The sequence below is a fragment of the Lygodium microphyllum genome, chromosome 15, assembly GCF_053477565.2.
Source record: "Lygodium microphyllum isolate KBCC chromosome 15, Lygodium_microphyllum_v1.1.10, whole genome shotgun sequence".
Lineage (NCBI taxonomy): Eukaryota > Viridiplantae > Streptophyta > Polypodiopsida > Schizaeales > Lygodiaceae > Lygodium > Lygodium microphyllum.
The window spans coordinates 81,510,478-81,524,370 of NC_141149.1; the positions used below are offsets into that span (position 1 = coordinate 81,510,478).

Genomic DNA, 13,893 nt, shown 5'->3' on the forward strand with positions numbered 1-13,893 from the left:
TCTAGAGCTATGCTAGCTATGGCGGACGGAGATTATAAATATAAAACATGATTGATATTAAGAATTGTAACTCAAGTGAATTAGGTTCCAAGATAGATTAACTTGGACTCATAAACACAATCTTGAGTGACACTGGATGATAGTACTATTGCATTGAAATGAGTGTCAACAAGTACATGCCTTTATAGCTTTTGGATAGCACCATTGTACTCACTATGCATATGGGATTTTGGACATCTCTTCCTAGAGCTGCTAGAGCATAGATCTTTGTCATATCTCTCATACAAAGCCACTTGTAGGGAATCATCATTTGCTATTCTCAACATCCCCCCTCAAATGATGAGTTCCTACCCTTGCTGGCTTTTGCCCCACCTGCATGCAAACATGGACAAGGAGACTAGCTCTTTGGCAGCCTAGTCAAGTTAAGGTTTGAAACTTTACATTTTTGGTAGGATTTGTTACATCCACTATGGGAAACAACATGATCCACTAAGGAAAATTCTTTGTTGTCAGTAGTGGAAATTTCTTTATCTTCTTCATTTTTCTTTTTCTTATTTAGCATCCTTTGGTGATGTCCTTGATCTTCTTGGTCTTTTCTTCATGCTCTTCATCTTGACTTGTTCTTCATTATCTTGTGTTCTAGTATTCTTTGTGAGGTTCTTTTTCTCAATGAGTTTGAGATGGTTACAAATAGGTACATTGTTGTGACTTCATATGACTTGTTGAACCATTACATAGTTCCTGGGATACATGGATTTTGGTATCACATTCTTTAATCATAGGAGTTTGCTTGAATTCTTGAAAGAACTACAAGGAAACGCAAGTATAGCGACGACAGGTAGCAATGCAAGAATAGCGGCATCGCTATTTGCATCGCTATTAGCATCACATTTGCGATGCAAATAGGACGCCCCACGGGGAAAAAAAAGAGGGCCGAAACTCGAGCCCGTTTCATTTCGTGCATTCATGAGACATTTCGAGAGGGAGAGCGAGAGAGAGAGAGAGACCGTTTTGCATAGAGGGAGAGAGAGAGAGAGGAAGAAGGTTTGCCGCCGCCGCCACCACCGCCATTCGCGAACGAGAGGAGGAGGAGCCATCGCAAAGAGGAGCTGCCAAACGCTCGCCAAATCTTTACGGTGAGTCCATTCTCTCTCTCTTTTACTTGTTTAGGGTTTAATTTGTGTATATTGAGAGAGGGAGAGGAAATGAGAGAGAAAGAGAGGGAGAGGGAGAGGGAGGGAGAGAAAGAGAAAGAGAGGGGGAGAGAAATAGAAAGAGAAAGAGAGGGAGAGGGAGAGGGAGAGGGAGAGGGAGAGGGAGGAAATGAGAGAGGGAGAGGGAGGGAGAGAAAGAGAAAGAGAGGGAGAGGGAGAGGGAGAGGGAGGGAGAGAAAGAGAGGGAGAGGGAGGGGGAGGAAATGAGAGAGGGAGAGGGAGGGGGAGGGAGGGAGAGAGAGAAAGAGAGGGAGAGAGAGAGAGAGAGAGAGAAAGAGAGGAGAGGGAGGAAATGGAAGAGGGAGGGGGATGAAATGAGAGAACGAGAGGGAGGGAGAGTGTATTCTCTCTATTATTTATTTATTTTTTGTATAATTTTTGTATAATGAGAGAGGGAGAAAAAATGAGGGAGAGGGAGAGGGAGAGAGAGAGAGGGAGAGGAAGAGATAGAAAGAGAGGGAAATTAAAGAGAGGGAGAGGGAGGGGGAGGAAATGAGAGAGGAAGAGGGAGGAAGAGAGAGAGAAAGAGAGGGAGAGGGAGAGGGGGAGGAAATGGGAAAGGAAGAGGGAGGGAGAGAGAGAGAAAGAGGGGGAGGAAATGAGAGAGGGGGAGGGAGACATTAAACATAATAGGAAAATGAGAGAGGGAGAGGGAGAGGGAGAGGGAGAGGGGGGAAGATGAAAACATAATAGGGAAATGAGAGAGGGAGAGGGAGGGAGAAGAAATGAGAGAAGGAGAGGAAGAGAGCAAAAGGAAATGAGAGAGGAAGAAGAGAGAGAAAAAAAGAGAGAATGAGAGGAGAGAGAAAAAGAGATAAGATGTTAAACATAATAGGAAAAGAGAGAAAGAGAGAGTGTAGGTGAGGGTGAGGGCGAGGGAGGGAGAGGAAATGAGAGAGGGAGAGGGAGAGGAAGAGAGAAAAGGAAATGAGAGAGGGAGAGGAGAGAGAAAAAGAAATGAGAGAGAGAGGAGAGAGAAAAAGAGAGAAAGATCATTAAACCTAATGGGAAAAGAGAGAAAGAGAGGGTCAGGTGAGGGAGGGAGAGGAAATGAGAGAGGGAGAGAAAGAAAGAAAGGGAAACGAGAGAAGGAGAGGAGAGAGAAAAAATGAGAGAGGGAGAGGAGAGAGAAAATGAGAAAAAAATCATTAAATCTAATAGAGAAAGAGAGGGTCGGGGTGAGGGAGGGATAGGAAATGAGAGAGGGAGAGAAAGAGAGAAAGGTAAATGAGAGAGGGAGAGGAGAGAGAAAAAATGAGAGAGAGAGAGAGAGGAGAGAGAAAAAGAGAGAAAAATCATTAAACCTAATAGGGAAAGAGAGAAAGAGAGGGCGAGGGCGAGGGAGGGAGAGGAAATGAGAGAGGGAGAGGAAGAGAGAAAAGGAAATGAGAGAGGGAGAGGAGAGAGAAAAAGAAATGAGAGAGAGAGGAGAGAGAAAAATAGAGAAAGATCATTAAACCTAATGGGAAAACAGAGAAAGAGAGGGTCAAGGTGAGGGAGGGAGAGGAAATGAGAGAGGGAGAGAAAGAAAGAAAGGGAAATGAGAGAGAGAGAGGAGAGAAAAAAATGAGAGAGGGAGGAGAGAGAAAAATAGAAAAAAATCATTAAATCTAATAGAGAATGAGAGGGTCAGGGTGAGGGAGGGATCGGAAATGAGAGAGGGAGAGAAAGAGAGAAAGGAAAATGAGAGAGGGAGAGGAGAGAGAAAAATAAATGAGAGAGAGGAGAGAGAAAAAGAGAAAAATCATTAAACCTAATAGGGAAAGAGAGAAAGAGAGGGTTAAGGTGAGGGAGGGAGGGAGAGGAAATGAGAGAGGGGGAGAAAGAGAGAAAGGGAAATGAGAGAGGGAGAGGAGAGAGAAAAAATGAGATAGGGATAGGAGAGAGAAAAAGAGAAAAAATCATTAAACCTAATAGAGAAAGAGAGAAAGAGAGGGTGAGGGTGAGAGAGGGAGAAAGAGAGAAAGGGAAATGAGAGATGGAGAGGAGAGAGAAAAAGAAATATGACAGAGAGAGAGGAGAGAGAAAAAGAGATAAAAATCATTAAACCTAATAGGGAGAGAAAGAGAAAAAAGTAAATAGGACCTTACAATAAGCTTAGGATACTATGATAGTGTGTACTAAGAATGAGTCCACCTCACTAAGAATAGGATTGGCGATTCACCTCACTAAGAATGAGTCCATCTAGGTACAAAGGGTACAAATACATTATCCTAGAAACTACATTATAGAAGCTTCCACTTGTGTTGGCACAAGGGTACCATCATATTTCACCCTTCCCCTCTCTATATTTGTGTATGCAACTATGTACAAAGGGTACAAATAAAAACAAACAGAAGAGAAGCCAAATAGACAAACAATATGTGGGTATAATAGTCAGTGTTACAACTTCTCTTCTTCTTTACTACCCATATTTGCTATTTTATCCAAGTATTATGAAGGTAGATAGATAGATAGAAAAATAGATAGATAGATAGATAGATAGTATCATAGTGCCCTAGTATGTACTACCTTGTACCTATTACATACTATCATAGTACCCTAGAACCTCACATCTATTGCATAATGCTTAAGGTATCCTAGCACCTGCTACATAGTATCATAGTACCGGGTACTTGGCACTATGATACTAGAGTACTAGATGCTAGATAGTAAGATGCTATGATATTATATGCTAGGTACTGAGTACTAGGTACTAAATACTAGTGTTCTATGATACTATATGCTAGGTACTAGGTACTGTATGCTAGGTACTACGTAGTCGTGGTCGTAATCGTAGTTGTGGTTGCGGTCATGGTCATGGTCGTGGTCGTCGTTGTGGTCGTAGTCGTAATTGTGGTCATAGAAAAAGAGAGAGATGGAAGGAGGGGATAAAAATCTAAGAAAAAAAAGAATGATAACAAAAATAAATTGTTTGTTGTAATGTAGACAAAATGGAAAACAAAGAAGGTCCTATTGTTCAAGATCACGAGACGTATCTTAATCAGCGTGTCCCATGTCCTTGCTCTCAATGCAAGCTGGCAATTACACGAAAACGCCGATTGTCTATAGAACATGTACGACGATTTGGCGAGTTTCAATCTGAGATCATTGATCAGGCGATTGCGGATTTCCAGCAAACGGTAAGAAAAGTTAATATCAATCATGCATTGTACTCGCAAGCTAATTGAATACCATATACAATAAGATTGGGTCTCGCTGGTAAATTTTCTATCCAGGGAGGTGATGAGTGCACCCTTTGTGGCCAATTAGAAGAGTACATGGGTGTGCGATGGATAGAGTGCAGTAGTCAATCCACCACTTGCAAGGCCAATCTATACCGTCAATACCAGAGGAGACAGGCAACCTTCCAGACCTACCTACAATCTTGGAGCTTGATATGGAGGCAATGATCGATGCATTGATTCCCATGGATGTCGAGACTTCTGATCTGCTTAGAGAGGAAGCATCCATACCATTATATGATGGTTGCCGAGCATCTCGCCTAAAGACACTGCTTGCACTCTTAAGTGTGCAAGCAAAATACGAGTGGAGCGATATGAGTATGATCGAGTTGTTCAGGTACCTTGTACATATGCTTCATTGATTTTTTTTTCGGCACTATTATTACAAACATTTGTGCTTTTTCAAGGTGTTTATGATTTTTTTTCAGGTTATTGAAATATCATATATTACCACCTGCAAATACCATGCCTGAGTCTCGTGATGATGCACGACATGTTTTACGAAAGCTTGGCATGGACTACAATAACATCCATGCATGTATCAACGATCGCATACTGTTTCGAGGAGAATACGAGACTATGGAGACATGTCCAAAGTGTGGTGCTCACAGGTATCGACAGGACTTGCAAGGGCAAACCATCCCTCAAAAAGTTCTCAGACACTTTTCGCCTATCCCTCGCACAAACCATATGTTTCATACGTCCAGCATGGCGAGCTTGACAACATGGCATGCACAGAATAGGTCCACTAATGGAGTTCAACAAATATCAGCGGATTCACACGCATGGAGCCACATTGACTCTACCTTCCCAGGCTTTGCCTGAGAGCCAAGGAATCTTCGGCTCGGTCTTGCAATGGATGGCGTGAACCCATTCGGTCTACACTCAACTTCTTACAGTGTGTGGCCTATAGTCCTTTGTCCACTATAATATCCCTCCATGGATTTCTACGAAGAAAGGACATCTCATCCTTTGCTTACTCATCCCCGGCCGCTACAAAGTCAAAAATATGGACGTGTATCTTCGTCCATTAGTCGATAAGCTTAAGAAAATGAAAGCAACATTGCTCCTCTTACCAGAACACCGCGAGCTTGGCTTGCTTTCTTGAGCTCCTTACCACGAACAAGGCTCTGATACCATGTCACGATTGTGGGAGAGAAGGAAGGAGTCTCACTTGTAGCTTTCTTGATTGCACAATGGGGGAATACACACAAGGATGGAGGCTGAAAATAGTTTTCCTATTCTTAGTTGTGTAAGCCAAAAAAAAAGGAGTCTCATACAAAGAAATAGAAGAACCCTATATATGGGTCTCAAACCAAACTCAACTAACTAAGGTGGCATACTAACTGAGCCACGAACTAGAGTAGATAAGGATAGCTATCATGTAGCTATTATTCATGGGCGGTGTACCAACCGCATCTACAACTAACACGTCGGTGACATAAATGCACAACGGTCACCCTGGCATATCACGAGTGGAGCTCGATATCTTCACCATGGACAGGTAGATTGAGATCAGGAGAATCTTCTCAAAGCAATGCAGATAGTGGTATGCAGGTATCACGAAAAGGAAAAGAGAAGGTTGATCAGCCCATGTTTGATGTGAATGCAGGTCACTCTTATGTGGATGGTGAATCTAGTGGCTCAGAACAGAGCATTGATGATGAGTTGGGTATTTCTTCTATTGTTACACCTGGAGTAAGGAAGACCAGGGATTTTTTGAGAGCACCTGGGAGTGAACCTACTTTGCACAGGTCTACGAGAGCTAGGTATCCTGTGGATAGGCTGAAATATGATGGATTTACAGCCATTCACTATGTATATATGGTCAAAGTGATACAGGAACCAGAACCCACTTCTTTTGAGCAAGCCATGGGAAAAGAAAAATGGGAGAAAGCCATGGATGAAGAAATGGATGCCTTGGAAGCAAATGCTACATGAGAATTGGTACCTTTGCCTAAAGGTAAGAATGCAATTGGCTGTAAGTGGGTTTATAAGGTGAAGCACAATGCAGATGGTTCTGTGAACAGATACAAGGCAAGATTAGTAGTCAACGGGTATGCACAAACATATGGCATTGACTATGAGGAAACATTCAGTCCGGTTGCAAGGATGGCAACCGTAAGAGCAGTCATTGCTATGGTTGCATCAAAGGAATGGTCTTTACATCAGATGGATGTAAAGAATGCCTTCTTGCATGGTGACTTGCAAGAAGAGGTCTATATGGAGTAGCCACCAGGTTATGTGCATGATGTTCATCCTGAGTTTGTTTGCAGGTTGAAGAAAGCCTTGTATGGCTTGAAGCAAGCACTTAGAGCATGGTCTGACAAGATAGGACAATATCTTGTCACTATTGGCTTTCAGATTTCCAAGGCAGATTTCTCACTTTATGTGAGAAAAACGGAGAAAGGTATTATGCTACTTCTCATTTATGTTGATGATTTGATTATGACAGGTGACAGTGATGAAGATATCCCTCATGTGAAAATGCTATTGAATCAGAAGTTTGAGATGAAGGATTTGGGAGAGCTGCGTTATTTCTTGGGCATTGAGGTGATTAGATCACCAAGTGGGATACAGCTCTTGCAGAGGCAGTATGGATTGGACATGCTGTCCAAATATGGGATGACAGGCTGTAAGCCTATTTCAGTTCCTTTGGAGCAGAATGTGAAGCTGAGCGCAGATGCAGGTGAGCTTTTGGAAGACCCTACTATGTACAGACGCATAGTAGGAAGCTTGATTTATATGACTATTACCAGGCCAGATTTGAGCTATGATGTTGGATTGGTAAGTCAATTTATGCAGGCTCCAAGGAAACCGCATTTGGATGCGGCTAGACGCATACTCAGGTATGTGAAGTCCACATTGCAGTATGGACTATTTTATGAGACTGGGGTTCAGATACAGTTGCATGGATACACTGATGCTAATTGGGCTGGTAGCATTTCTGATAGACGTTCTACTAGTGGATATGTGTTCTCTTTTGGGAGTGCCGCAGTCACTTGGAGCAGCAAGAAACAACCTACAGTTGCCTTGTCGAGCACAGAGACTGAGTACAGGGGTGCAGCAATGGCTGCATGTGAGGTAGCTTGGTTGCATAAGCTACTTTATGATATGCATCAGTCTATAGATGGGCCAGTTGTCATTTATTGTGACAACATGAGTAGTATACACTTGGAAAATAACCCAGTCTATTATGCTAGAACAAAGCACATTGAGGTGCATTATCACTATGTGCGGGAGAGGGTTTTACTAGGTCTTATTGATCTAGTTTATGTCAGCACAGAGGATCAGGTAGCTGACATATTTACGAAGGCATTGGGCGCAGAGAAGCTGCGCAAGTTCAGAGACCTGCTTGGTGTGCAGGAATTGGGATTGAGCTCGAGGGGGAGTGTTGAGATATCGAGCTCCACTCGTGATATGCCAGGGTGACCATTGTGCATTTATGTCACCGACGTGTTAGTTGCAGATGCGGTTGGTACACCGCCCATGAATAATAGCTACATGATAGCTATCCTTATCTACTCTAGTTCGTGGCTCAGTTAGTATGCCACCTTAGTTAGTTGAGTTTGGTTTGAGACCCATATATAGGGTTCTTCTATTTCTTTGTGTGAGACTCCTTTTTTTTTGGCTTACACAACTAAGAAGAGGAAAACTGTTTTCAGTCTCCACCCTTGTGTGTATTCCCCTATTGTGCAATCAAGAAAGCTACAAGTGAGACTCCTTCCTTCTCTCCCACAATCGTGACAAGGAGGGGGTCACCGTGCAAGATATGAGCAGGGGCGATGGTCGGCGATTAGCCAATATTCGAGCCATTCTCATGTGGACGATATATGACTTTCTGGGATTCGGAGGCCTCTGTTCTCGTTGGTAATATCTATATTTTATCTCGTTCAAGCAAGTATTCACTAGGTCGTGGTGTTGAAACAGGTCTGGTTACGTCAGGTTATCATGCATGTCTATTGTGCAGGCCACAGTTAGACTCTCGAAGGTCATGAACCATGAAGAAGATGGTATATCAAGGACACGCTGCTTTCTTGCCAGAGGATCATGAACTCAGGGAAGGTTTCCTTGGATGACCTCCAACACGTATGAATGTCGCAAGTGGTACAAGCTGAAAATGGTCCACGCAAAATCACATCCAAACGGAATCCGATGGTTCTCAGTTTTCTACGAGTTGCCATATTGGACCCACTTACAGGTCAACCACTTGTTGGATCCCATGCATATTTTCAAGAATCTGGGCAGCTTGCTATGGGACCACATCACAGGAAAGAGAGACACTATAGGGGCATGAATTGATTTGAAGGAGGTAGGTAAGATGGAGAGGCTTTGGCCGCAGTCGAGTGTTGATGGTCGCATGCAGCTTTCTTATGCTCCTTGGGTTTTGTCCACTAAAGAAGAGCGCATTGTGAAGCAAGTAGTCAAGTCTATCTGCACTCTGATGAGTATGATGCGTTTTCTCAAGTCCGCATTTTCTAAAGACAACCAATTATCAGGGCTAAAATCCCATGACTCGCATAAGATATGTCAGGTTTGTACTACGAATGGATTGTAATTGGCGTGCACATTTTGCTATTTGGAATGTGGCCATTATTCATAATGCTTTCTCATTTGTGGCAATTTGTACTACGGATCGTGATCGCAAGATGTCTTACTCCAGAAATACGTGGGGCCATTTACAGGTTGTCAACTTTGGTGCAATGGATCTACCAGAAGGAGATTAAGACATCCTCTATTGAATCTGCGAGGCGGGGAGCAGTCGAGATGGTCCGTCTCTTTGAGAAATACCTACCCACCAACATGCTCACGATACAAATCCACCTTCTTGTGCATCTTATAGATGAAGTGGAGATTGCTTGACCTGTCCATATGCGATGGATGTTCTTCTTGGAGCGATTCATGAAAACCCTGAAAGGCTTTGTGCAACAACGAGCTCGGCCAGAAGGTAGCATGGCTGAAGGTTGGTTGGTGTCTAAGGCGCTAGTGCATATTTCACAATGGCTACCAATGGTGAATCCAAACAACGAAATGCTATGGTCTCGCTGAAGGACGATGATAGACTAACTGGAGATGTGGTGGTTGGAAATGGGGTAGAAAAAAGAATGGATGCCTCAATGGAGAAGAAGGTGAATCGCTTTTGTATGTTGCACCATGCCTCTATGGAGACGTGGCTCGCCAAGTACCAGATCACTAGGCAAGATCGAGAGGAAGCGCGAGTTGAATTCCAACGTAGTACGCGTCATCGACCGATTCGATATCCCGCAGGCATGGAGGAGATGCCACGGTTCATATCAACGCGATGGTTGCATGGAGCTTTGACCGCAGCGTCTCGCGAGAAGGGACAGATGTCTCAATGGAGTGGGAATTCTCGAGGGGATGTAGTCCAAAGGTGATGAGGGGTTTAGAATTTGTCATATATAAATTTTATATGCGACATCTAATTTGAGTGTTTCAATGTACAGTATAAAATATATAGTGCAACGTGGTTGCGCGAACGGCATTTTCGCGTGGAGCGTATTGATAAAATGCATTCCACAATGAACTATGGTATCATGGCAAGGTTTGAGCAAGAGAGCCGGCGACGAGCAACGGATCCAAACACGGTTATGGATGAGATGGAGTATTTTGGAAACTTGCAAAGTATTGTTACGGTGGATTACCGTAGCTTCTCCATGATACTATTCGATGTGCAGTGGTTCAAAGTGGTACTTGGAGAAGCTGAAGCAACAATTCGACGAGGTCCATCTGGATTTCTCGAAATAGATTCCGAAAAAAAATGGATGGATTTGCACGACACCTTTGTGTTGCCGGTCCATTGTGAACAGGTGCATGGACTCATTTGTTTGCTAATTGTATTACGACATGGTTTATGTCACAATGGTTTGAACTCTCTTGTACGTGTTTGTGAATAGATAATCTTCTATCCAAACCCCCAACAACCTCGATGGTGGTATGTTATACCTTCAACTCCCCGAAGTGCAAGAGTATATGATCAAAGCAATGTTCCGAGCATAGATGAAGATAATATGCAAATAGAGGGATCGATATTGCAAGGGGTGGAGACCATCGACAGCTTGGAGCCAGTATCGGCTAACAATGATGGAAATACAAGAGTCCAAGAATTCTTTGAGAACCAGGTGGACTCATCCTTTTGTGGTGACATGTCTATCGACTTTCCAGTGTATACGGAGTTGTGTCAAGAGATTGACATGGGACCATAGGATACTTCATACTTGGAGCATCCATTTACTCAATTCATTGACCAATCGCTTATAAGGGTGCATAAGATATGCATTTTAAGTGAGATTTTTTTTAAAAAGATTTATATTACTGTGCTTTGTATGATTTAAATTGATTATTCTAATATCATTTTTTATCTGTGCAGGTGACATTTTCAGGATGAGTCAAGGGATGAGCAATGAGGAGTTACAGGATATCTTCACATGCATGTCTCTAGACCAGATCGCGAGATTCAGAGATATGGTAGACCAGAAGCTGTCTTAGTCTTCGTCAGGGCGCTCTGCTAGATCTACTTCAACACGATCAGATGCTTTAGCTTCGAGCAGACGAGCTCGACGCTCCAGACTTGGGCTAGAGGGAGGGAGTACTTCGGGGTCAGGGGGATGCTACAGAGATACGGATGCAGTGAGCCCGCGGTCGACACGGGATACAGGTGTGACTCCTTGCTCTCGTGGCCCTTCCAAGGAGCGTGGCTCAGGCTCAGGTGGATGCTGTGGAGGCACGAACGCGGTGTTTCCGTCTCATCGTTCAGCTAGAGTTGCGTCACCTCAGGGATTTGTCACACCTGTGGGGACATCTACTCTAGTTACTCCGGCTTTTGCTCAGCCGTCAACAGGTGGCGCCCCTATGGATACCACTCCGAGAGATATTACCCCGGTCGGTACACCGGATGCACAAGGGTCTCATGGATATGCCCAGGAGCGTGGACGCAGATGGGAGAGGACCCATCTTAGGCAGACTCCAGGGGGATATGGATATTTAGTCGATGGTAGGTCAGGAGCCATCATCATGAATGATGAGGAGAGGAGGGTGATGGCTCGCATGAGAGAGTTGTGCCAACAAGTTTTTCGGCACAACGTCTTAGATCATTGGAAGAACATACCGGAGGGGAGCAAGGACTACATAGTAGCATCTTTGCATGAGGAGTTTCTGGTTCCAGCCTCAATAGATAGATTCTCTACGGGCTGGATGATGGATTGCATGCGTGCATATATGTCACACAGACAATCCGACGCACGCAAGGCAATCAAGAGTGGGGCTGCAAAGCCCGAGTGGTTAGATGCAAACGACTGGTGCCGACTGAGGGAGGAGGCTACAGATTCTCCAGGACATTGGAGTGAGCAGCGCGAGGCGGCAAGGGCACGACTCGAGGTCAGAGTGGTCCATCATCTTGGGAGTGGTGGCCACAGGACATATTTGGAGGACTTTGTAAGTTTTTCTTTTGTTTTGCTTGTTTATTTTTTTGCAATATCCTTTGTACTGACAATCATCTTTCTAACAGTTAGCATTTTGTTTTCTTTGCAGCACTCCATTACAAATCGTGATCATCCGACTGGCCTTGAGACTTGATATCCAGAGAGGCACGGTCTCACTTTATTGATCGACCGATTGTATAGACGCGGCGGCCCTGTAAGTCACTCATCTTTCTTATCCGTAGTTACCATGTTTAATTAGAATGCATTATTGTATAGTGGACTGATGTGTTGTCTCTTTTTTTGTAGAGTCCATTCGATGCTCCTTTGCGGTGGAACGAGCTTTCGGAGGGCGAGGATATGTAGCTCGCCCTTGGATCCTTGGAGCTCACATACCTTTATTTTTGGGTCGCCTAATCTATGTAGACATTTTCTATGTATTAGTGGTATCTTGTCATGATTGTACCGATCGCTTATTATGCGATCATGTATTTATTTCATGTATCAGTGTTATAATTTTAGTATACATTGTTTTTGTTTGCAAGTGCATTGTACACAGTGCAGAAAATATTTTGTATGGCTCTAATAAAGCACACAAGCTGCCCTGCCACAAATTTTTTTTCCCTATTACCGTCACTATTAGCGTCCCAAATTTTACTGCTTGCATCGTTATTGGCGTCATTATTTACGTCACAAACCATTGCTATCAACGTCGGTATTGGCATCGGTATCAGCGTCGCATATCGACACCGATAGCGACGGTGATATCGACTATTCTATGGCGTCGCCAATAATGATGCTTTTTGCAACGATGGGGGCAAATTTTGTTATTTGCATTTTCGTCGCTTTTAACGTCGGTATAAGGCCTATATCTTGTAGTGAAGACTTTTCTCTCTCTTCAAGACAATGGTTTTTCTATTCTCTTGTCTAGCCCTTAGCTACTTTGTTCAGTTTCTCCTTTACAGTAGCCAAGATTTCCTTGGGATCACCATCATACTTATAGATTTCCAATTGAGAACCTCCAAGTATCTTATCAGAAACATGCTTTTCTATCTTTCGTTCCCCTGTTGAATGTGCAAAGTACACATTGTAGAAGTGAAAAATAAAAGCAGGAGGATCCTTTTCAGCAAGTTCATCCAAATAAGCTTAATAAGACAGCCCAACTTCACCAGGTTCAGGAATATCATAGCCTTGACTTTTAAGCCATTCTAGGACTTTTGAGAGCCGAGAAAACCTTGGCCAGATCAGTGTTTTTGAATTCTGCATAGATTTGATGTAGAGATTTATTTACAATGCTTTCCATTGTATCATATGCAACCTTACTATTGATAAGGAATTTGATGTAGCCTTCGACAGACAATTCCCATTTGGCTAGGGACTTGTCGTCCTTTTTTGCTTCTTTCTCTCCTTCTGCTGACTGGTTACACCTATGGAGCTTCATGACCACGAAACGCATCTTCTCTGTGAAGACATGGTCATTCCCTAATTGTGGCAAGCACTGTCGCCTCCAAGCACAGTATAGGATTGGCTCTTCTATGTGCCACAATAGTTTCCGCTTCCTCCACCACAACCGAAAACACCAAGAAGTTGTTTTGCCCGGGAAATAAGAAAACTCAATTCCCACTGTGGAAGCCATTTTCTAACCATAGGCAACCTCTCTTACTTCTGCCAGACTCTCTAGTTTTGCTGTTCGGCAACTACAGAGAAGAGATGGGGATGGCTCTGCAATATCTCCATGAGAAACTAGCCATTGGGTGACTCGAGCTATAGAGGATCAATAGGTTTGATGTTGCCTTGGTTTGTGGCTTCTGATCTAGTTTGAATCTTCCATTTTCCACCTTTCCCCATGCGAGACCTCTCTACAAACCCCCCCTCCATGGACTCGGCTCCTAATCATGGGGATCTAGCATTTGGGAGGCCTAAGACTTAAGGAGGATGTCTTCGATAGCACATTGAGCTAGACGTAGATCGAAGTAGACGATGTTAGACCAAATAGGCTCCTTCGAGTGAGTGTCCCCT

At 43.6% G+C, this 13,893-nt stretch overlaps 1 pseudogene; it reads right to left on the bottom strand.

Moving 5' to 3' along the window:
- Positions 1-347: 347 nt before the first annotated feature.
- LOC148024707 (heme oxygenase 1, chloroplastic pseudogene) lies at positions 348-13,510 on the bottom strand (annotated as a pseudogene).
- Between the last annotated feature and the right edge of the window lie 383 nt (positions 13,511-13,893).